Source organism: Tursiops truncatus, chromosome 12, assembly GCF_011762595.2.
Source record: "Tursiops truncatus isolate mTurTru1 chromosome 12, mTurTru1.mat.Y, whole genome shotgun sequence".
NCBI lineage: Eukaryota > Metazoa > Chordata > Mammalia > Artiodactyla > Delphinidae > Tursiops > Tursiops truncatus.
In genome coordinates this window covers 16,231,081-16,254,026 of record NC_047045.1, presented here as the reverse complement: position 1 = coordinate 16,254,026, position 22,946 = coordinate 16,231,081, and the positions used below count along the sequence as shown (strand labels likewise).

Here is a 22,946-nt window from a genome sequence, read left to right as displayed (position 1 = left end):
CTAAGTTAAATCAAAATGCATTATGTAGCAGTCACCTTGTGCATTGTGAAAAAGCTCCATGGTTGGTTTGTTTGTTTTCAGCTTTCAGCAACTGTTAAAAAATCACTTGTCAATTCAGAGATGTAGATTTGAATATCTGCATTTGAAATAATTATCTTTCAGAGCCTTTGGTCCCTTTAGCAAAGATTAAATGGGCAGTGTCAATCCAGTAAAATGTTTCATAACTAAAATTTAATAAGAACTTGAAAAAGATGAGGTGCCAGTGGCTATTCAAAAGTACACTTTGAAAACAGTGGTATTATGTTACAGCCTGACTCTCCTATAGTCAATTATTTTAATTAAATGGGTTTTCTGGTTAGTGACAAACCCTCAGGTACAAAGGCATACTAAAATCCCATTATCTTTTCTTTGTACCCATTCGTTAAATTTGTATCTTAAAAGTTTCCACTGTGTTATGATTTAGAAAATAAATTTTGAGATTATCACAAAATCTTAACTGTAGACAAAAATTTATTCAAACACTGATTATTTCACTTAAGTTTTCCTCTAATAATAATGTACTTGCATGGGATGCTGTTATTATTGATTAAAAGGTACTGAGTTAAGAAAAATATTTAGTTTGCTTAATTAAGCTGAAGTAACATTGAATAAAAATTCAGGTACAGAATAAAACAGAGAAGTGATGTGAATAGAGGTTCATTAATAGCATCTTCAAATTGGAAGGGACCTCAGTGGTCATTTAATCAAACCTCTTTCTTAAGTCAGAGAGCTCCACAAAAATAGGCTGACATTTATTCATCCTATGCTTGCTTACTTTCAAGGATGGGGAGCTCATTCCTTCACAAGACAATGCATTTATATTATTGAAATTGTGTTATCTTTCTTCCTGCATATGCTACCCATTGGTTTTATATTTTCCCTTTGAAACATTAGAGAAAATAAGTCTATTCCTTCCTGCAGATGAATGATGCACCTCCTCCCACCTCCTAATATTTAAAAATGATTTTATGTTCCCAATTACATCTTAACTTCTCTAGTTTTTCAACCATTCTTTGAGGACATGATACTCAGACCAGATTCCACACTATCTCAGTTAAATTATTCTGAATCCTCTCTACTTGGTGCCATACAATCACATCTAGAAATGGATTCATTCTCCTAGATGTGGTCTGACTAGTGCTGAATACAATGCTGGAGGAAAGCTTAGTTGATTTGAACGGTGTTTTTCTCTTAATGCAACATAGAAACATGTAATTAGCATGCTGGATAAGGGGATGGTGGTGGTGGCTGTTGTTTGATGACATCATCTTTGGGTTTTCTTGCTGTGGTCAACTAAAGTACTCCGATCTCTTTTTCGTCAGCTGCTGTCAAGACAGTCTTTGTCATTGTTTTGTTTATCTGCATTTTTGTTGTTGTTATCGCTTTTGATCTCCAAGAAGGAATTGAGTGTTGAATTGAGTGTTAAAGAGGCGAACTTCTGGTGCTACTAAGGCCACTTTGAATCTTAATTTTATTCTCTTGTGTGTTCTCTGTCATCCTCATGCTTGGAGTTCTGCAAGTTTGATAAATAAGGCTTTCTTGTCACAAAGTTCACAGGTGAAAAGTTAAACATGACAGAATCAGAAAAACCTGTGGAATCCTACGGGTGTTTAGAAGTCTTGTAGCCTGTTATAAAGCAGTGGTCCCCAACCTCTTTGGCACCAGGGACCAGTTTCGTGGAAGACAATTTTTCCACTGATCCAGGGGAGGGGATGGTTGAAGAAGTAATGTGAGCAATGGTTCAGGTGGTAATACAAGTGATGGGAGCGATGGGGAGCGATGGGGAGCGATGGGGAACAATGGGGAACGGCAGATGAAGCTTCATCGCTTGCCTGCCACTCGCCTCCTGTTTTGTGGCCCGGTTCTTAACAGGCCTTGGACCGGTACCGGTCCACGGCCCAGGGGTTGGGAACCCCTGCTATTAAGGATCCTTCTCCAGTCACTAATTTATATATACATTTTGAGTATGACCAGTCAAGTCTAAGTTATTACCTTATGAGGAACCTCCTCAAATCGTTTAAAAATCAAGCTTTAAAGTGAAAGGTGATGGAGGTAAGGTTAGCAGACACAGGCCCCAGAGTGCCAGGGTTCAAACCTGGGCTCTGCCAATGACCAGCTGCATGAGCTGGCCTTTCTTATCTTCTCTTGATTCACTTACCTCACCTCTAAAGTAGAGATGATAATGATGGTCTGATGATGATGATAATGATGATGAAAGAATCTGTACATAGGACTGTTGTGAGGATTAAATGAATTAATATACCTAAAGTACCAAGGAAAATACCTGACATATAATAAACACAACATAGTGACCAAAATTAAGCTTACATTTTTAGCATTCTTCTGACATATCAGCTTTTGTGAATCAATGTCTTACCAATCATCAATTTAATTGTTTCAGTGGTAATAAACCATGGGATTAATAATTTATTCTAAAAGTATACCTAGAATAAAAATTAAGCCTGCAGTTAATCATTTTAAAATCCAACTTTTTCCATTTTTTTAAGTTTTAAATGGTTATAAGGTACATAAATATGACATAAAAAGGTATCATATGTTCTTTTGAAGCCTTCGAAGAAAGAGAAAAATTAAAAATGACATCAGTTTTTTATATATATTTAAGACTATATTAGGAAATATATTATTCTAAATTAAAGAAAATAATATATCCTTAATCTTAATTATATTATATTTGAAAGAAAACTGCTTTTGAACACCATGTTTGGTATAAAAAATGACGTCCATGTATGTATACAATAGCTTATTTTTCATTAGTTCAAATGTTTTCCTATATGTAAAGGATTTTGCTCTCTCTCAGTGGTCTAAGTAGAAAAGAAATACTTAGAGATGTTTGCTTTTAGAGGGAAAAATAAAATTTTTATTATCAAAACTTATAGGAAGTCTTCTTGAAATGGAAATGGAAATCCTTTTCTGGACTTTATTAAATTGTCTATTCATAGTAAACTCCTTTCCCATATTTACTAAGATGATAGGGGTGGGTGTCTTTTCGTTTGCTTTGGATAATTCTGTGCATCCCCAAGATTGGAAGCCTCACTTAAATGAAGTTCAAGTATTTCTGAAAATACTTCATATAAGAGTCAAGGTGTATTCTAAATGTAAAATATACACCGAATTTTGATAACTGTGCATGAAAATGTAAACTATCTCAATACTTTAAATATTTTGTCCATATTGAAATAATATTTTGTATACACTCAGTAAAATAAAATCTATTAGTTTTACTTGTTCTTTTTACTTTTTCCTAATGTGGTTACTAAAACATTTATGTCGTTCCCATTATGTTGCTGTTGTACAACCCTGATCTAGAAGCATCTCATTTCCATCTACCACCCTCCAGCCCCACAGCCACCATAATCTGGAACGCCATAATATTTTCCTAAAATATGGTTTCCGATACTTCTATCTCCAGTCTAACCTCCACCTATTAGTGAAGACGATATTCCTAATGCAAAATCCACATTGAATGGATTCTTCACTATTTCCCCAAATTAAATTCTAATGATGGTAAGCAATCTTAATGGCTCACCTCTCTAAACTTATCCCTAACCCATCCTCTTCAAAAGATGTGTCCCAACCATGCTTTTGCATTCTCTCTCCCTGATGGGACTTAGTCACACCACTTCCTTTGCGGCTTCTTCCCTTGTGGCTAAGGTTTACTCACCCTCCAGGATTAGCTCAGATAGTATCTTCTCTGTAAAGTCCTGTTTGATATCCCAAGCTTTATTTAGATCCCCTCCCTGTCTCCCAAATAGCTTAAAGGCATCTGAGCTATTTTTCACATTACACTGCAATTATCTTTTCGCTTGTGTCTCCTTTATTATACCATGAGATCCTGAGTGCAGAAAATGTGGAAGGGAGACCCATGGGAAGGTCATTATATATGGTTTTAAGTTCTCTTAAGGAATCTCCTTAATTCATGTTACTTCACTATAATAGTATCAACTGCAAAGTATCTTTTGTTTAAAACTACTACTGGAATGAGACTTATGTTGAAAACGGGCATTCAAAACCTTCTATTAAAGGATCTATGAAAACTCCCAGTGCTTCTGGGTAATTTTGTGAACAAGAAGAATGCACTGTTCTTGTTGATAAGTGCCTTGATTAACTGTAACTGACATATTTCCTGGAGTCAAAATCAACCATTTTTCATGTTGTGTGAATTCCACCTACCAGGACAGAGGTCCACAGAGGTGAGGCTCAGTTGGGCGGGTGCTGCTTCTTCCTCAGGGCATCACAAGGAGGCGCCCATCTTGTGCCCTTTGCCTCTCTTCCACTGGCTTTTCGACCCAGAAAAAGCACCAGAACAGTGTTTGCCTCCCTTTCTCCTCTCCTCCCCCAATCCAAGTACTCCAAAAGTCCTAGATGTTAATCCTCAAATCCCCAAATCTAAAATGATAGTATATATAATCATACTCTCATAGTATGTCTAATCATCGTAATTTTGTTGTTTACTCATTTCTTGTGAGGAATTAATAGGAGTGTGTTGATATATGCTCCTCTGCTTGCCTCTTTGATTGTTAAATGATTTACCTTAAATGGTTACGACTGTGATAGCTTCATCTCAAATGTTGATGATGTGGAGGTAGCGTTAAAGTCAAATATCATTTTCTTAAACATCGTTAACCAAGAGGGGCTACAGAGAACATTCATTTGTCAGATCAGCAGAGACTCTCACTTCCACCAATCATAAGCGCTTACCATCTGAAAGATTGTGAGTCAAGGTTGTATGAATAGTTCTAGAGATAAACCTTATATACAAATATTTATTGGGCAGGAAGTAATGAGTTCTGTAAGAAAATGTGCACAATGTGTGGACAAAGAATGTCACCTGCCATATCAGTAAACGAGGGGTGTTGCAGCCATCAAGTCATAAGCCTCTGCAGCCACCCCTAATGGTGCACCCTGAGGGGATTCCGGGTGGAGAAAAACAGGATACTGGCCCTAGATAGTTTAAGGTGCAGATCAAAGGAGTAATTTCACTAAGCCCAGACTCTTGCATCTTTCCATATATAGAAAAGTACCAAATCTATTAACTTGAGGTGTCTGTCTTTCTTTAATTAGCAGTAATCTTTTGATTTTGACCATCTTATTTGTGTGTTTGTTTATTTATTTGCAAAAACTCCTGCATAACTCCTATATATCCTCACTTACTTCTTCAGGACAGCCCCTCAGAGCTATCTCAAGTCTTCAGTATGTCCACTGAATAAACCATAATTCTCCCCTTTTAGGTTGTGCAATATTTTTCAGTCAACAAATGTTACAGATTTTTCATAAAATAGAGACATTCTTTCCACTTAGAAGCATAAAACAAAGATTCAAAGAGTTGGGATAATTTGATCTGGGCCCTAAGTAATTTTGGAAAAAATTTCGATGGACTTTATATAAGCCAGGATCTTTAGCTTCAGAATCTTAGACTTTAGTGAATTTGAGCAGGAGAGGAACTTACTGCAAGGACATTAAGTTGCTCAGAGGATCTCTAGGAGGGCTCGAGAATTCTGCTCCAATGTGATACAAGCAGCCATAAGACCTCAAATCATGCTCTGAGAATGAGTTTCTGTTCATGTATACTGCTGTCACTGAAACCTTGGAGACTTCTTTCTTTTAATTAATTTTTATTGGAGTATAGTTGCTTTACAATGTTGTGTTAGTTTCTACTGTACAGCAAAGTGAATCAGCTATACGTATACATATATCCCCTCCTTTGTGGATTTCTTTCGCATTTAGGTCACCACAGAGCATTGAGTAGAGTTCCTTGAGCTATACAGTAGGTTCTCATTCACTATCTATTTTATTCATAGTATCAATAGTGTATATATATCAATCCCAATCTCCCAATTCATCCTGCACCCACCTTTCTCCCTTGGTATCCATATGTTTGTTTTCTACATCTGTATCTCCACCTCTGCCCTGCAGATAAGATTGTCTATATCAATTATTCAGATTCCACATATATGCATTAGTATACGGTATTTGTTTTTCTCTTTCTGACTTACTTTGCTCTGTATGACAGTCTCCAGGTCCATCCACATCTCTACAAATGACCCAATTTCGTTCCTTTTTATGGCTGAATAATATTCCATTGTATATGTGTACCACATCTTCTTTATCCAATCCTCTGTTGATGGACATTTAGGTTGCTTCTATGTCCTGGATATTGTAAATAGTGCTGCAGTGAACATTGGGGTGCATGTATCTTTTTGAATTATGGTTTTCTCTGGGTATATGTCCAGGAGTGGGATTGCTGGGTCATATGGTGGTTCTATTTTTAGTTTTTTAAGGAACCTCCATACTGTTCTCCATAGTGGCTGTATCAGTTTACATTCCCAGCAACAGTGCAAGAGTGTTCTCATTTCTCCACACCCTCTCCAGCATTTATTGTTTGTAGATTTTTTGATGATGGTCATTCTGACCAGTGTGAGGTGATGGCTCGTAGTTTTGATTTGCCTTTCTCTAATAATTAATGATGTTGAGCAACTTTCCATGTGTTTGTTGGCAATCTGTATGTCTTCTTTGGTAAATGTCTATTTAGGTCTTCCACCCATTTTTTTGATTGGATTGTTTGTTTTTTTGGTATTGAGCTGCATGAGCTATGTGTATATTTTGGCGATTAATCCTTTGTCAGTTGCTTTGTTCGTAAATATTTTCTCCCATTCTGAGGGTTGTCTTTTCGTCTTGTTTATGGTTTCCTTTGCTGTGCAAAAGCTTTTGAGTTTAATTAGGCCCCACTTGTTTATTTTTGTTTTTATTTTCATTACTCTAGGAGGTGGGTCAAAAAAGATCTTGCTGCAATTTATGTCAAAAAGTTTTCTGCCTATGCTTTCCTCTAAGAGTTTTAGAGTGTCTGGCCTTAAATTCAGGTCTTTAATCCATTTTGAGTTTATCTTGGAGACTTTTTCTTGCTGCAACCAGAGAAAAACCTCTGCAACCTCTACCACCAGAGAAAATTCTTCCTAGTTCGCTTTTTTGCATCAATACCCACAGACTAAAAAGGCAGAGACCATCACAAGTGACCATATTCATGCTGCAAAGGAAAAGAAGAACAAGTATCTGACGTCCTTCTCTTCTGCAATGAGAGGAAGGCTGAACATCTTGAAAAGATTCCTAGGGAGTTCAGATGCCCGATGATCCAACGAGTGGCCGATGTTCAGCATAGGTGGAGGGAGTGTGAGTGAGCATTCCCTGAAAAATGAAAGGCATTAAGAGAAAGCATCCGGATAATGATGCATGCAGTGTGACCAGAGAAATGAGCAGTGTGTGCTGTTTCTAGAACCTAAGAGTCCATGGAAAGGCTGGTAGGGATGCGGGAGAGAAGAAAAGAAGACTAGAAGTCAGACTAGGTCAGATGATAGACCTTTTTATATATTGACCAAAGAAATCAGGGGGTTTTTGCCTGGTTTTGTTTTTTAATATCGGTAATGGGGAGTCTCAGAGGCTTACAGCAGGGAAGTGATTTGTCTTGAGGTACACAAGCCCTATTGCTCTGTCTTTGAAAAAGAGATACGGTTATTTGACACTTGACTCTTTCTGATGCTAATTTCTACTGTTAGAATTTGCCTTGTGAAATTCTTTACTCTCTGAATTTCTAACAAGATGACTTGGAGATTTCATCTTCTTCCAATACGATTTTGATTTTGAATAATACATGGGAAAGCATGATATAAATCAAACTTTTTCATATCACATGTCTCAAGTGATGTTAAAATAAAGTTCTCATAGTACGTGACATTTCAGAGAATTTGACTGGTCTTAATATTAGCAGATGCCTCAGAAAAGAAGTAGGGCCTGAAAGGGCAGTTCATCAACCACTATAAATTCCAGTTTTCATGTTGTTACTCTTGGAAAGTAGATTGGCCTTTTTGTTTTCCGTTTTTTCTTCTCTTCCCTTTTTTTTCTACCAATAAATTAAATTTGACCATTTTACACTTTTGCTAAATTCTTGTCTATTTTCTATTTAAAAAATCTATTCCTGTTTAGTTTATTTGTATAATTTTATTTCCAAAAACAGATTTAGGAGTGAGATCTTCAATGAAAGGCATATCTTAGGTCAATAATAAAGAAATGGAAGGAGACCAATCAGAATGGGAAAAAGAAGGAAAATAGGTCAAGCCTCAGTGTAAGGTGGTTTCTGTGATTGAGCTTCAGATGGACTCAGCTTCCTTGAATTTAAGGCAAAAAGAGTAAGAGAGATTATCGCCAAAATTAAGAGCTTTATAATTTTCAAGAAACAGTTTTCAGGTACTAAATTCTAATAAAAATGTCAATTGTGTGACTTCGTATGGGTCATATTGAGTGATATAAATGGCAATCAAATCAACATTAAAAAATAAATACAGAAGCAAATTTGACAAGGCTAAATTGTTAAAAATGAGTTTGTAAACAACTTCTAGATACTAAGAAAAAAGATGAGTTGTAAATGCATACACACATGGATGATGATGTAATTGATAAATATTTGTATGGAGGAAGCAAGAATAAGTGAGTTAACGTATGCTGTGGAATGTCCACTGTAGGCAAGATGTGAGCTTTTTCCGTCTTTCCTTTTTCACTTTTGAGTCTTATTCATTCCTTTCTTATGTTAGTAGTTATAAATGTATATTATTTATCATAAAGGGCTATTCTGATTAATGAGAAAACCGTGGTGACATTAATATATATGATAGATTTTATTCCTATTGACCATGGTAGAAGGAAAATGCTTTTAATCATGGAGAGTAATACTTTTCAGAGACTGGCTCAGGATCTTTATTTTTAGTTATTTCCTATCCTTTCAACTAGATTATGATTACTTTTATTCCTGAATATACCACAACACATATGATAGGTATTTGTTACATATTTTCTAAATAAATGACTACTTTTATTGCTTTTTCAAGAGAAAGGCCATTTTCAAGGCTCAGATAAATAGCACACCCTACCAATCAAATGTCTATACTTGATGTTTAATTTCAAATGAAAGTTCATAACATTAAATCCAGACATTAGACCTATAATAAACACCAAATATAATTATGTTGTCCTTGAGTCAGTCTTCTGCTCCTTTGGATGTATTATCTAAGTGACTTATTTCATGAACTTCAGCCCAGAGCAGTTTCTTATTTATAAAGCACTTAATTAATGGAACAGAAATGGCTGCTAATGTTTAGGGATTTATTGGTTTAAGATGATGACCGAATAAATTAAACTTTAGTGGCATTGTAAAGGGAATTAATAATATCAGCAGAAGTTCTTGATTTGCACATTTTAATTAAAGTAAGCCACACTGGTAAATTTAAACAATTTTAAAGGAGTACAAATAAGTATAATGACACGTTCCATATTGTAAAGGATATATATGTATATCACTACATTGAAATTGAAAACTGGTCATGAAGTGAAGCTTAATGTGCTCTGTTTACTAGCTCAGAAAGTACTAGCGACCATCCTATACATAATGGTCTCTCAGTGACTGCTTATTTACTAGAGCCTGAGGCCCTTCTGTGACACATGATTTATATACACAATTAATTCAGGCCAGTCAGTAAAACAGAATCATCGTAATCATTAACCTCTGCACGTTCTATGTATTCACATGGACATGGCACCTAAGAGATGTTACCAATAAAATGGTCTTCATGTTTGCTCTCTAAATACCCTTGTTTTTATGCTGAAAATTTGTCTCTTTAGAGTTTTTTATATATATATATTTTTATACTTATATATTTTAGAGTTGTATATATATGTGTATATATATATATAATATATATATATATTTTATATTTTCATTATATATATTTAGAATCCTAAAAGCAGGGCAGAATAGAATTGGAGATTCTAACATATGACAGTCAAGATCTTCTATAGTCTCAGCAGGTATATCCCAGGGGCTGCCACCATTCAAAGAGTTAATCTTAGAATGAGCTGGATGATTTGGCAGCCAAGATTCAGGAGAGGGGAACTGAGGGCTTTCCTAGCAGGATTTCTGTTATGGGTCCAAACCCGGCTGGCCATTTAATAGTGGGAAGGAGACCAGAGTAGATGGATGAAGAACTAAGCCAGGATGATTTCAGTGTGAGGCTGGGTTCAAAGGGAATATCGTCAAAGAAGGTGACCTCCAAACTCAGAACTAAGGTTCCTACAGGGGCTGATAGACCAGATGGACAGATTAGAACTCTGAAGAAGAGGCTCTCAGAACTTACCTTTCTTGTTTTCAAAGTGGCCTAACCCCAGGGGCCCTGGTCAAGAGATCCAGGCCAGACACCTGGGAAACTGACAGTTTATGAGTGAAGAATGCAATTTTAAAACAATCTGTTCTTTGAATGCCCTCGTGGGAGATGGTTGCTTCATTGACAGTGGGGGTCAAGTTGTTTTTAGCATCAAGACTTCCTCAACTTTTAATTGACTGTCAGCTCAATAGTGCCTCTATGGTGAAGATGGCAGGCACCATCTTTCTAAAATAGAAACTAAATGAGTTTCAACCGTGTTTCAGCTGAACATTTCAATAGAGTACAACGTTTCAGTAACATGAAAGATTTCAAATTTTCAGGAACATATTTTCTCACTGAGGTTGACATTGGTGAAATATTTGAATCTCCAGATCTCTCTAGAAATTGTGTACCTGCCCCACCCTGACTTATTTTTGGAGTACCTAGGTTGTATTTCATAGGCACAACAGCAAGTCTCATCTGCCATGTTAGTTACGCTTCCTCTGCAAAATTCCTTCATAGGCACAGCCCCTATTGATGTGCTGATCAGAGTGACCACAATACGGCCACTGCTAAAACTCTGAAAGTGTGTGTGGGGAGCACTGCAGTAAGTCTGGAGGAGGCAGCGTGGCTGTTCCCTGGAGCTCCCCTGTGTCATGATGCCACACTGCCATCCTCTGCCACCAGTGAGCTTGGAACAGCAACTACATTCTCTTGTTCTGGCGCCAAATGGAAGACTGTTTTGTGGATCCTCCATCTCCTAAAAATTTTGCATGAAGGGGTTCCTTCCTTTAAAATAATTCCCATTTAACAGAAGAAAATTGTGTAATTTAGTAAACTGTCAACGATTACGTAGCATGGAAGTGCAAGAGATGTGATTTACAGCTAGCAATCTGAATTAAGTGTGTTTGTATTTGAACAATTATGCTGCTTTGCTCCAGGTAATCTGTTACTGGAGACCTCTCACCTCTTAATATGATTTCTTTCAATCCCTCAGGAAAATAGATTCTTGGTAAAACAGAACCACCTTGGCATCTCCATGAATACCCAGCCAAGCCCGAATTTCAATAATTCTAGTAGACTGAATTTTGGAAAAGATTTGCTGCTGCTCTATCCTGGCCCTCTCTCTGTTGGGCTTGCCCCTGCTGAATGATCATACTTCCTGCCCCTTGGTGTCATGCTTGCTCGCGTGACCAGCTTTGGTCAATAAAATTTAATAGGAATTTGTAGGTGCCTTTCTGGACTAGAGGTTTGAGGAGTCAGTTCTATTTTCCCTATTTCAAGACCACCATGCGCAGAAAGGTGTAGCTCATTTAACCTGCATCACAGAGTGAAAAAGATAAAGAACAGAGCGGAAGTTGCTCCCCAAAAGACAAGAGTTAGAAAAGAAACTTTGTTTTCGTAAGGTACTGAGACTTTGCGGTTGTTTACTATCAAGCATCACTTAGCCTAAGCTGGCTGACAGAGGGGTCAACACAGTGTGGGCAAAGGCTTGGCTCCTTGTGAAGGTCAGCTGCTGCCTCGGTCTCCATAGGATCTGATGAAGTAGCATTCCCAGGCTACAGGGTCTAAGGCAATCATCCTTTCTCTTGAAACATGGCTTGGCAGTAGGTAAACTTAATAGGAGAGAGTAACTGATTGGGTTGTGATACAGTGAAACAGAGGAAGGAGTCAAAGATGTCTTCCATGTTTGCATGGTTCTGGGATGCGTCGACTACTGATTTGTCTCTCCCCCCACTCCTTCTTGGTCAAGTCCACCATAGTTGAATCTTTAGTGATGTTGGTTCATCCTTGAAAACTTCATGGTAAGTTAAAAAATTTTTGATCATGAAGAACTGGATGTAAGTCCTGGATCTGCAAATGGCTAGCTTTGTGACCTTCAGAATGTTAACTATTGCTCTGATCCTCGAGTTTTTTCAACCTGGAATATAGCAATAACCATTTTCCTTGTCTTCATTTCAGCTCCCTCCTGTCCCTGTCCCTCTTTTGCAAGCTTGTCTGTATAAAATACATACTTGCTTTTATCCTTTGCTTGCTTATCATTTTTCAATAAGTCCTTCTGCCCACTAGACAAACTCTAAATTCTTTGACAAGGCATACCAAACCTCCATGAACTGGCCCCTATCTACTGCTATAGTTTTCATCTCTTGATGTTCCTTACCCGCACTTTGTGCTCTAACAATATAGAACTACTTGCATTTCCCCAGATGAGACCATGTCTCACTGTCTTCTACCTGCAAACCTTTGTATATGCTGCTCCCTCTGGCTTGTTCTTCCACTTGAAGCTCCTGCTTCCCTTACATTCGGGTTTGTGATTTCAGCCAGAACTGTTTTAAGCACTCGGAAAACCTTCTCTTGCTTTTTGTTAGGTTATACCGATTTATGTTTTCTTAAACACACAGGGAAAAAAAAAAATCCAAGATAGGCTTTTTACAGTGAAAAGAAGCAGTCTAGACTTGTCTTTTGAGAAAAAGGAAATATTCCATAAGGTTCAAACTCTTATATTCTATGATTAGCGAAACATAATACTTTAACTAAATTTATTTGTGATGTATATCTCTATCAGCAACCTCAAGAAGAAGAGGATCTGGTCCTCTGACTGAAGATAGACCTGGGACAAAGATATTCTTTTCTAAATTTAATTAATTAACTAATTTCTTACTTTATATTGGTTTTTTTAAATTTAATTTTTATTTTATATTGGAGCATAGTTGATTTACAATGTTGTGTCAGTTTCAAGTGTACAGCAAAGTGATTCAGTTATACATATACATATATTCCTTCTTTTTCAGATTCCTTTACCATAGAGGTTAGTACAGAAAATGGAATAGAGTTCTCTGTGCTATACAGTAGGTCCTTGTTGATGATCTATTTTATATATAGTAGTGTGTATACGTTAATCCCAAACTCCTAATTTACATTAAGCGGTTTTGTAGTTAATGGTTTACAGGTCTTCCCTCCATTATAAACTGTAATGAACTTCAAGATATTAAACACAATCTTTCCATCTTTGGAACCCCAGTGCCTAGCTCATGCTGGTTCATTATAAATATTTTATTTTAATTTATCTCCAGAATAGAGTCAGATTCAGACTTGACTAATATGTTTACTAGACACAGAATACTAGGCACTTTGATATGTTATTTTATAAAATCTCCATTCATTGTATAATTTTCATTTCATAGCTACAGAAACTGATTCATTAGAATGTAAGTTACACAGTGTCAGATAATAAGAACAGGGCCAGAAATTCAACCGAGGCCTCTCTGAATCAATGAGTTTTGTTGTTTTTACTATATTATAGTCTGGCTTTATTATTGAAAAAAGCTACTCACAGAAATACTTAATGACCTTACCTCTAAAAGGAAGAAAACATAATTAACAGTTCAAAGTATCCCTCTCATTTTCCTACTAAATTTGAAACAAAAAGCAGTGACTGGAGGTTACGGGAACAGTGTGAGGGAAGACAAGAATGTTGAAGTTCATCTTCAGGAAAAAAGAACAAAACAAGGACAGATGCTTAATATTTCATGTCTTATAGGATATCAAAAGCTATAAGCCAGACACTATGACAATAAGATAGTAAAAATCTTAATAAATTTTGTAGACAGCCCACATTTATTCATTTTGCTATCAACTTTTTATTTCTCCACAGTGATTCACATTTAAGCCCTTAAAACATGAAAAGAAAGTGGTCTCTTGGGAGAACAAGAAGAAAGAATGGAGTCAGAGATATTACATCTTTCCATTTCAACGGCCAGGCATGGAGGAGAGCAATCTTTTGGGATTGAGTCACTTACATGGAGGAGGAGAGAAGGAAATGAGTCATCACAGTCTGTGAAACAGAAAGAAAAGAAAGAAAAGGAACGAAGGAATAACAAGGCTCATGTGAGTTAATAGGTTGTGCCCCTGGAAAATTACTTACGATCGTCAAGCCTGAATTCCCTCTTTTTTAAAATGGGAATAATTGCTCTTACTTCACAGCGTTTCCTTGATGTTAAATTATGTAGATAACATGGGTATTGCATATAGAATTATTTCTATCACATAATAACTCAGAACTGAATTGTACTGGGTGCTTCAATAAATATTAGTTCCCTTCTCCCCAGTAAATGCTCATTTTTTGATCTGCCTACCTTTGGTGGTGATATTCACTTATTTTAAAGCTCAAGTCTTTGTGGAGTCTTGTGATTTTATCTCTCTTTCAAAGGAAACACAGAGACAGATAATATACTGCCTTGGTGGATTTGTAGCTATATGACTTCTTCTCAAGACCCCATATACCTCCATATCCCTCAAGATTCTTAGGAATGAAATATAATTCTTTAGGAGGTACACAGACCAGTCTCTCTCTTTGGCAAGGCCAGTGCAAGGGTAGAAATGGAAGCTTACATACCTTATATCTAACTATCTAAAATTCATAAACACCAACAATCAGTTATAAGAATTATGTTCTATCTTCATGCCTTGATAAAATATCTTCATAATAAAAAAATTTTAAATGCACTAACCAGTGATTTTATATGATTAAAACTAAGGACAATGTTAAAAACTACTGAATTTAATTTTTATTGCACGTCTGCATGTTTTGTTGATGAGGTACTGATGTTTGGATGAGTAATTAAAGAAAAGAGGTGTAATTCATAGTTTATTATATGTTTGTTCCATAAAATTTATTTTTATTGCTTTCATTTCAACAAAATCGCTAATTATGTTGGTAAAAATCAAGATTTCTATATAATTTATGTTCTGTTCTATTGATAGTAATGCCTAATTAGGCAATCGTTACTAAGTCTGTGAAGTTTTTTGGATGAGCTTCTGTTTTTAGAAAGTTTCCTTTGTTGAAACAGAAGCAGCTAGATTTCTCAATGAAATTCTTTTTTTTTTTTAAGGTGATTTTAAAAAAACATAAACTTTGTTTGTTTGTTTGTTTTTGGTTGTGTTGGGTCTTTGTTGCTGCGCGGGCTTTCTCTAGTTGTGGTGAGCAGGGGCTACTGTTCGTTGCAGTGCATGGGCTTCTCATTGCGGTGGCTTCTCTTGTTGCGGAGCACGGGCTCTAGGCACATGGGCTTCAGTAGTTGTGGCATGTGGGCACAGTACTTGTGGCTCGCGGGCTCTAAAGCACAGGCTAAGTAGTTGTGGCGCACGGGCTTAGTTACTCCGTAGCATGTGGGATCTTCCTGGACCAGGGCTCTAACCCATGTCCCCTGCACTGGCAGGCAGATTCTTAACGACTTTGCCACCAGGGAAGTCCCCTCTCAATGAATTTCTTAAAACCACACTTAAATTTGAAATAAACAAAGGATTTTAGATGTCGTGTTCAGTCTTGATAATGGGATCATAGATGCTAAACTATTGGCAAGCAGAAAATATTACAAGATATTTTGATTGCATCATAGAATTTTCTACAACTTTACTTTGATTTTCATAAACTCTTAAAGCAGTGTCTCCATTTATATATAAGAAGTATCACACTTCAAATATATTGTCTAGATTATATATATGTACATAAAATATATGTACAAATACATACATAAAATTTTAGAGTAATGTGAATTATCTAGTATTGCAGACTGTTTCTCAGCTGCCCTTTTTAAAATCATGATAATTTGTGAGTACCTCTGGAGCGACAAATTAAAACACAAAACTAAATGGATGCTGGTTTCTTATGCAAGAAAGAGCATTCACACTGTTAATAAGGAAGGCTTTGACAAGTTAGTGAACTTGTCTTGTCTTTTATTGAGACATCTGCTGAAGTCTTCTTCCCATTCTGAAGCAACATTGGTATCTGAAGTTTTCTGTGACACAACCCACAAACTTTCAGCTCTCGTTCTGGCACAGTTACTAGCCCGAGTTGTGTTAGTTGTGGGTCAGAGTGTACCAGCCATAGTGCTGGATCCTGAGTGACAGAGACACTCATGGGCATCTCAGTAAATTTATTTTGCGTGTGCTTGTGATATGTGGGGCCTTCTACAGTACAGATCCTAAGGACAGGGATCCCTGTAAGGAAGAGTGTTGTAATTTTCACAAAGTGGTCAGAGTAGCTCATGGAGAAGGTAATGGAGCAAAAAATTACAAATAGGTAGAGTGAGCCATGTGACTATAAGAGGGGAGAACATTCCAGACTGAGGGACTAGCCAGAGCAAAAGCTGTTGGGCTGGAAGTGCAGCAGGTGTGTTGATGTATTAGCATGCATGTCAGTATGGCTGAATCAAGAGGAGAGTGAGTAAAGAGGAGTGTGGTAGGAGACAGGAGGCCCCTGGAGTATTCAAATCAGAGGGTCAACATGGTTTTATTTATGTGCCAGACCACAGCAGCCAGAGTCATCTTTTTAAAGCACAACTCTCTCCCACTTCTTCTCCCACCTTCAGTCATTCCCTACTACCTAGAAAAGTAAAAGTTCATTCTCCCTAGGCTACCTCTTAGCAATTTCCACACTCTAGATACAATCTATCACCTGCTGTTAATAATCCCAAAGCACTATTTGACTTTTTAAAATTAATTTATTTATTTTTGTCTGCGTTGGGTGTTCGTTGCTGCATGTGGGCTTTCTCTAGTCACGGTGCATGGGCTTCTCATTGCGTTGGCTTCTCTTGTTGTGGAGCATGGGCTCTAGGCACGTGGCCTTCAGTAGTGTTGTGCGGGCTCAGTAGTTGCAGCTCACAGGCTCTAGAGTGCAGGTTCAGTAGTTGTGGTGCATGGGCTTAGTTGTTCTGCAATATGTGGGATCTTCCCAGACCCGGGCTCGAACCCATGTGCCCTGCATTGGCAGGCAGATTCTTAACCACTGTGCCACCGGGGAAGCCCTTGACATTTTTTTTTTTAATTTGTTCTTTCCTAAATATTCTCAAGTCTTTTGTCCCTGTGACTCTGCTCAAGACCTCTCTCCACTTAAAACATCCCACCTCTGTCTTTATTGATGTCTTTCTGCAAACCTCACCTCCTCCATGGCAGTAGTCTCTGAAACTCTCAGCCAGAAACAATCCCCACCATCCAGAGAGCTTGGCATTTGCATCCCTTATAGCAGTTAACATCTTCTACCCTTTGTCAGGATTATTATGCTCATGACTCAGCTCTTTTACTATTGAGTCAAGAATGCTACTTTATTTATCTTTGGATTTCTCTCATACGTTGCACTTAATATATTCTCATAATTGTTCTTGAGTAAATGAATGAATGAAAAGTCTTCTCTTCAGTTTACCTCAATATGAAGACAAGATAATAGTTAATGCTGTAGAATGCAGGTAACAGTCCCTTTAGAGTCATGATTCTAGACCAAGATCCCAAATATGAAGTCTTTTTTGAGTTTCTAAGAATGTGTTTTGAAGTGTGGAAGATAACTGTTTATAGAATTGAGAAAGCTATAAATAGGAATCGGTTTTTCAAATAATCTCCTGTCAGCATTTGGCATGCTATAATAAATATAATGCTAAAAAAGATCTCAATCCAAAGCAAACTTACAGGTAACTTTCACAAAACACTATCTTGCATTAGCAAATTCTAAAAACGCATTAATTATACATTTATAATGGAGTTAGATCTTTGAAAGAAGTTTTTCCCATGGCTTTTTAGTGGATCTTATTGTTTTCAGTATGAATTGCTTTTCTATACAACTGTATAAAAATAATACAATTTAATTACTTATTTTGTATGTTCAGCACAGTGTTAGGTTTATAACTCCATTTTGTTACATTAAGACATTTAATATGACAAAAATTTCATTTTTGAAATTTCGCATCATAGTGCTTATTCCTTTAAAGATAATTTGCCCTAGACACCATAAACTTGTATAACACTATTAATGAAAAAACCCAATATTATGCAGAGTTAGTTCAATAAAGTCGAGTGCTTGGAAAACTCAAGACCAGTAGTTATTTAACATATTGAGAGATGATAACTAAATGACATCCATAGTGATGGAGAGTTTGTTTCTGGTGAAGAATAAAGTGCACAATTCAAATTATAAGAGAAATGCCACAAAAGAACAAGGTTATAAAAAGACAAACTGTCTTTGAAAGAGCAAAGAGAAGGAGAAAGAGCAAATAGAGTGTCAAAATAATGAAATAGTTTTCAGGGGCAGCAATATCCACTTCCACCAAACTGAAAACTTTCTGCCAAATGCGGCAAGATACTGTTAGCATTTTATTCTTTTTCTGTCTAGATGGTTTAAATTCCTTTGGGTGTATTAGTTGCCTAAAACAATATTTCAAATGAGAAGTATTTGTCTTCCAACATTCAGTTCAACATTAACACACTTAGAAGCAGAAGTAGCGCTTTCACTTGCGTGTGGTTATTGTAAAAGCTGAGAGAAAGTAGCATAACTGGACATAATAATACAGACCAGGTCATCAACCGTTGTTCAATCTATTACTAGTCTATTAAGACAGTCCTGAGTCATGGTATACTGTAATTATTTTTCCCACCTAGTTGCCAATGATCTGTATATTCTCTCTTGTCTCTTCCCCTTGTTTTCTTCCCAAAGTGGTTTCAGGCTTTTTAACTGATCTCCTTTCCTTGGGGTCCTGATTCTCCATTAATATTTTCCATTTGGAACTGCAGGTCGATGCAGGTTGCAAGTCACTCTCAACATGTGAGCTCCTTAAACCCAAACTGAAGAAGTTGGATTACCTCATTGCTTTATTGGCCTGGTACTTGGAAATCTAGGTTTCCACATAAAAATCTCAGAATGGTGAATAGTGGGGTATGGGGGAAGTGGAAGGTTAGATGGTGGATTTAATCCTCACATCAAAAAAGGCAAATCCACTTTATTCGAGCACATTTTGGAACTTCACTTATGATTTTCTTTTTATTTTAATTCCACCACTAAAAACTGCTGAAAACCCACAATTTTCTTGAAAGTTTAAATTTAGTTTACATTTATCTTCTTTATGAATTAGCATACAAAACTGATGTGTGATGGAAACACACTTTGTTAAGGTAGAAAAACCAAAGGCAATAATAAAGAACCATTTTCAATATAAACAAAGAATAAGTCTTGTAAACTGTTTTCTACTTGTTCTAAATATTTTATTTCATAAAAAGTTTCCATGGTCAAATTAACTTAGAAACTGCTGTAAATCTCTTAGAGATTTACAGTGTACATTAATTGATTAAAGACACTGGTAAGTCTTTTATATTTTGTTCAACACAGTTTTCCCCAGTTTTATTAGATGACAGATGACAGACCTTCCTTTTAGCATAATATCTGTTACTCATTTATGGAAACATGCAGCCATAGGGAAATGGAAGTGAACCAGAAAGAAGATACTTCATTTTCCACTGTCTCTGTAGCCAGTACTTGGTGAAATAATCCAGAACATTAGTGAACTTTACATTCCCTTATTTTTTGACACCGATATCTTGGATTCCTGCTACAGCACCCATGCCAAATATTGCCTGACATACTGACACAGAAGTTTTCAATATTGGTAAAAGATGACTTAATGCAGAATACATTACACAGGACTGTAGAAAGAATAAATAATTGCGAGTTTCTTTTCACGTCATGTCTTTTTAATAATAGGAATGGAATCCATTCACAGATAGGAAAAATACTTAATTGCCATAGAAATGATATATGTTCATTAATAAAAGAAAGTGAGCTAAAGGCTTCAAATAAGAAAATTCCATTAATTAGTGGTTTCACAAAGTATTGATTTGTCTTATCAACTTAAAATAATACAAACTTTTAGCTATTAGTCTAACTGCATGCTATTTTAATCAAGCTTGTTTCTTGCATATGTGGTATTGCAATAGCATTATTTTTATATAAACTAGCATAAAATATTATGGTTGTGAATTGAATTAATCTATTTTAGCAAAAGAGGTAGAAATAAATCAATTACCATACCAAGAAGTCACAAATTGTATTCTTGGTGATCAACTATTTTATATGTTAGTAATATGGAACCAAACAAGGATAAATGAGTTATGTACACAAAAGCCTGAAATGTAATAGGGTCTCAGAATTGATAGCTCTTCTTCTACCTTCTACTGCTTCCTGAAATAGAAGCTTTCTTGGGCACATTACTTAAGAATTTAGAGTCCATGATTCTTTTCGTTGTTGTTTTTGTTTTTTCATGATTTTTTATTTTTTAAGCGGTCCTAATTCTAACTCTCTGCTAACCTCATATAACTCTTGTGAGGATTAACTGATAATTCAGTAAAAAAAAAAAAAAAAAAAATTCTCTCACCTCATGCAATGAAGACTGAAATTTGGGAAATTGAAAAAATGAGGTCTGGGGGGAATAAAGATTATATATCAACTGTACACATTTTATTTAGTGTAAAATTTAATCTATATTTATTTTTCAGTCTTTGATTTTAGGTCAAAGCTTTTCCTTTAGCTAAGGGTCTACTCTGGCATTCAGACTCTTCTGTACATAGAAAACACTCACAGGCATGAGGTCAGTGAAAATGTTGGAGTAGGGATATCTGGGGACTGTCCTTCCGCAGAAAATTCCTAAAAATTTATCAAAAACTGTGAAGATTAACCTTATTGAAATGCAGAAAGATAGTCAAATGTTTACATCAACTAAAAGGATGCATAGGAGGAGAAAGGCTACTGAAACAGCTTAGATCTTAGCAGCATATTAGCTAACCTAGATCCACCCCTTCCCTTAGGCATCAGTGGTCTTGGAGATGACAGCCTCTTCCTAGTGTGGGCACAGAGTAGATATGGTTTCCAGGGAATTGTGTTATCTGTTTTTATCTGACTGGGGTTTTCCTGAAGGACTCCTGCGTGGAGTTTCCCTTTGTTTTGCCTAACTTGGAACTCTTTCAGGGCTGAACAGCCTGGAATGAAAAATAACAGTTGGGGTAAACAATTGATATACCAAAAACCTGGGAGGAAAAGCTGAGTAGTGAGGTTTTGGTGGGGGGAAGAAGGACTTTGAAAAATTACCACATAAGCAGAGGAAACTACAAAGCTACATAAATGCTCAGGATAGGACACATATTCAGAAAAGACCTGAGGAGGCCACAAGCTTTCAAATGTAGCCAACTTTTAGGCTCAGGGCAAGCTGGAAGTGTAAACTAAGACAAAGCTGTAAACAGCCAGGGAAAGGGTTGAAAGAAAGCCACAGCCCAGAGCAAATCTGAAAAGACTTGCTGAGTGATTTTTTTTCATTATTTGCTTTATTGTTTACACATCATAATAGTCAAAATGTCCATTTTTCAACAAAAAAATTATGAAGCATGCAATGAAACAAATATGGCCCATACACAGAAAAAAAAAAGAATTGAACAAGAACTATCTCGAGAAAGCACAGATATTGGACTTACTAGACAAGACTTTAAATCAACTCTCTTAAATATTCTCAAGAAGTTAAAGGACACAATACAAAATAAATAAAGGAAACAGGAAAATAATGGCTCAGCAAACAAAGAATATCAACAAAGAGAACCTGTGAAAAGGAATCAAATATAAATCATGGAGCAGAAAAATACAATAGTTGAAATTAAAAAACCCACTGGAGGGGTTTAACAGCAGATTTGAGCAGACAGATGAAAGAATCAGCAAAGTTAATAACAGGGCAAATGAAATTATCCAGTTAGAGGAGCAGAAAGCTCTTCCAAAGCATTCAAGTTAGTTTTCAATATAAGCAACACTCTCTATTTGCACTTTGATTTTATGAGCTTGCATAGAATTTAGTTAAAATATTTAATTGTATATTAATATATGTTAACAAACATATTTATAGAGACATGTCACAGGAGTAAATAGTTTGGAGAAGAAACTCAAGTAATTTGCACTAAGTAGCTCAGCTGTCAGTAGCAGAGGGATGTGAGTACATAGCGAACATGCTACTACCAAGAATATCTGGGTACCATGGGCATCTATCACTATATTACTACAGAGAGAATCAAGAGAGTGGATAATTCAGGGAGTCGGTTGAAAGCTTCAACTGTGATTTGTATAGTGAGCTTTGGTTTACAAAACATTTTCTCATCAACTCTGGGAACTTTATTTATGCAAAGACCTTGTCTACATCATTCAGAACTGAGTCCACAGTGCCTAAAAATAGTACGTGGCACATAATCAGTTCTCAATAAATATCTGTGACCAAGAAAGGACTCAACAATGGAGGGGTAATATAGGGGATTGGGGAGTGGGAGGTACAAGCTATTGGGTGTAAGATAAGCTTAAGGATATATGGTACAACACGGGGAACATAGCCAATATTTTGTAAAAACTGTAAATGGAAAGAAATCTTTGAAATTGTAGAAAAGAACTTAAAAAAAGAAGACTCAACAAACATGTTTTCTTCATTTAATAAGAGAGGATAAAATGTATGTGAGGGCTTCCCTGGTGGCGCAGTGGTTGGGAGTCCGCCTGCCCATGCAGGGCACACGGGTTCGTGCCCCGGTCCGGGAAGATCCCACATGCCGCGGAGCGGCTGGGCCCGTGAGCCATGGCCGCTGAGCCTGCGCGTCCGGAACCTGTGCTCCGCAACGGGAGAGGCCACAACAGTGAGAGGCCCGCGTACCGCAAAAAAAAAAAAAAAAAAAAAGTATGTGAAAGTGTTTGAAAATATATACACTCTATATAATAGGCTTCATAATAACATATTTCTTTTTAATTTTGCAGCCCATAGCTTCCTGTAGTATATACTTGATTTAGAACATGAACTTTCAATCAGCAGTCATTTGAAACTGTCTTATAAAGAGTTACACAGTTCTCTAAGAAAACCACAAGACAGAATG

General features: G+C 36.5%; 1 long non-coding RNA gene across 1 annotated transcript in view; it reads left to right on the top strand.

The window, feature by feature from the left end:
• Positions 1–22,946, top strand: part of LOC141275988 (uncharacterized) — a 56,135-nt gene that overhangs the window by 28,873 nt on the left and 4,316 nt on the right. The window contains exon 4 of the long non-coding RNA XR_012324714.1: positions 13,897–14,129. This is a non-coding gene — a long non-coding RNA (uncharacterized lncRNA). The remainder of the gene's footprint in view (positions 1–13,896; positions 14,130–22,946) is intronic.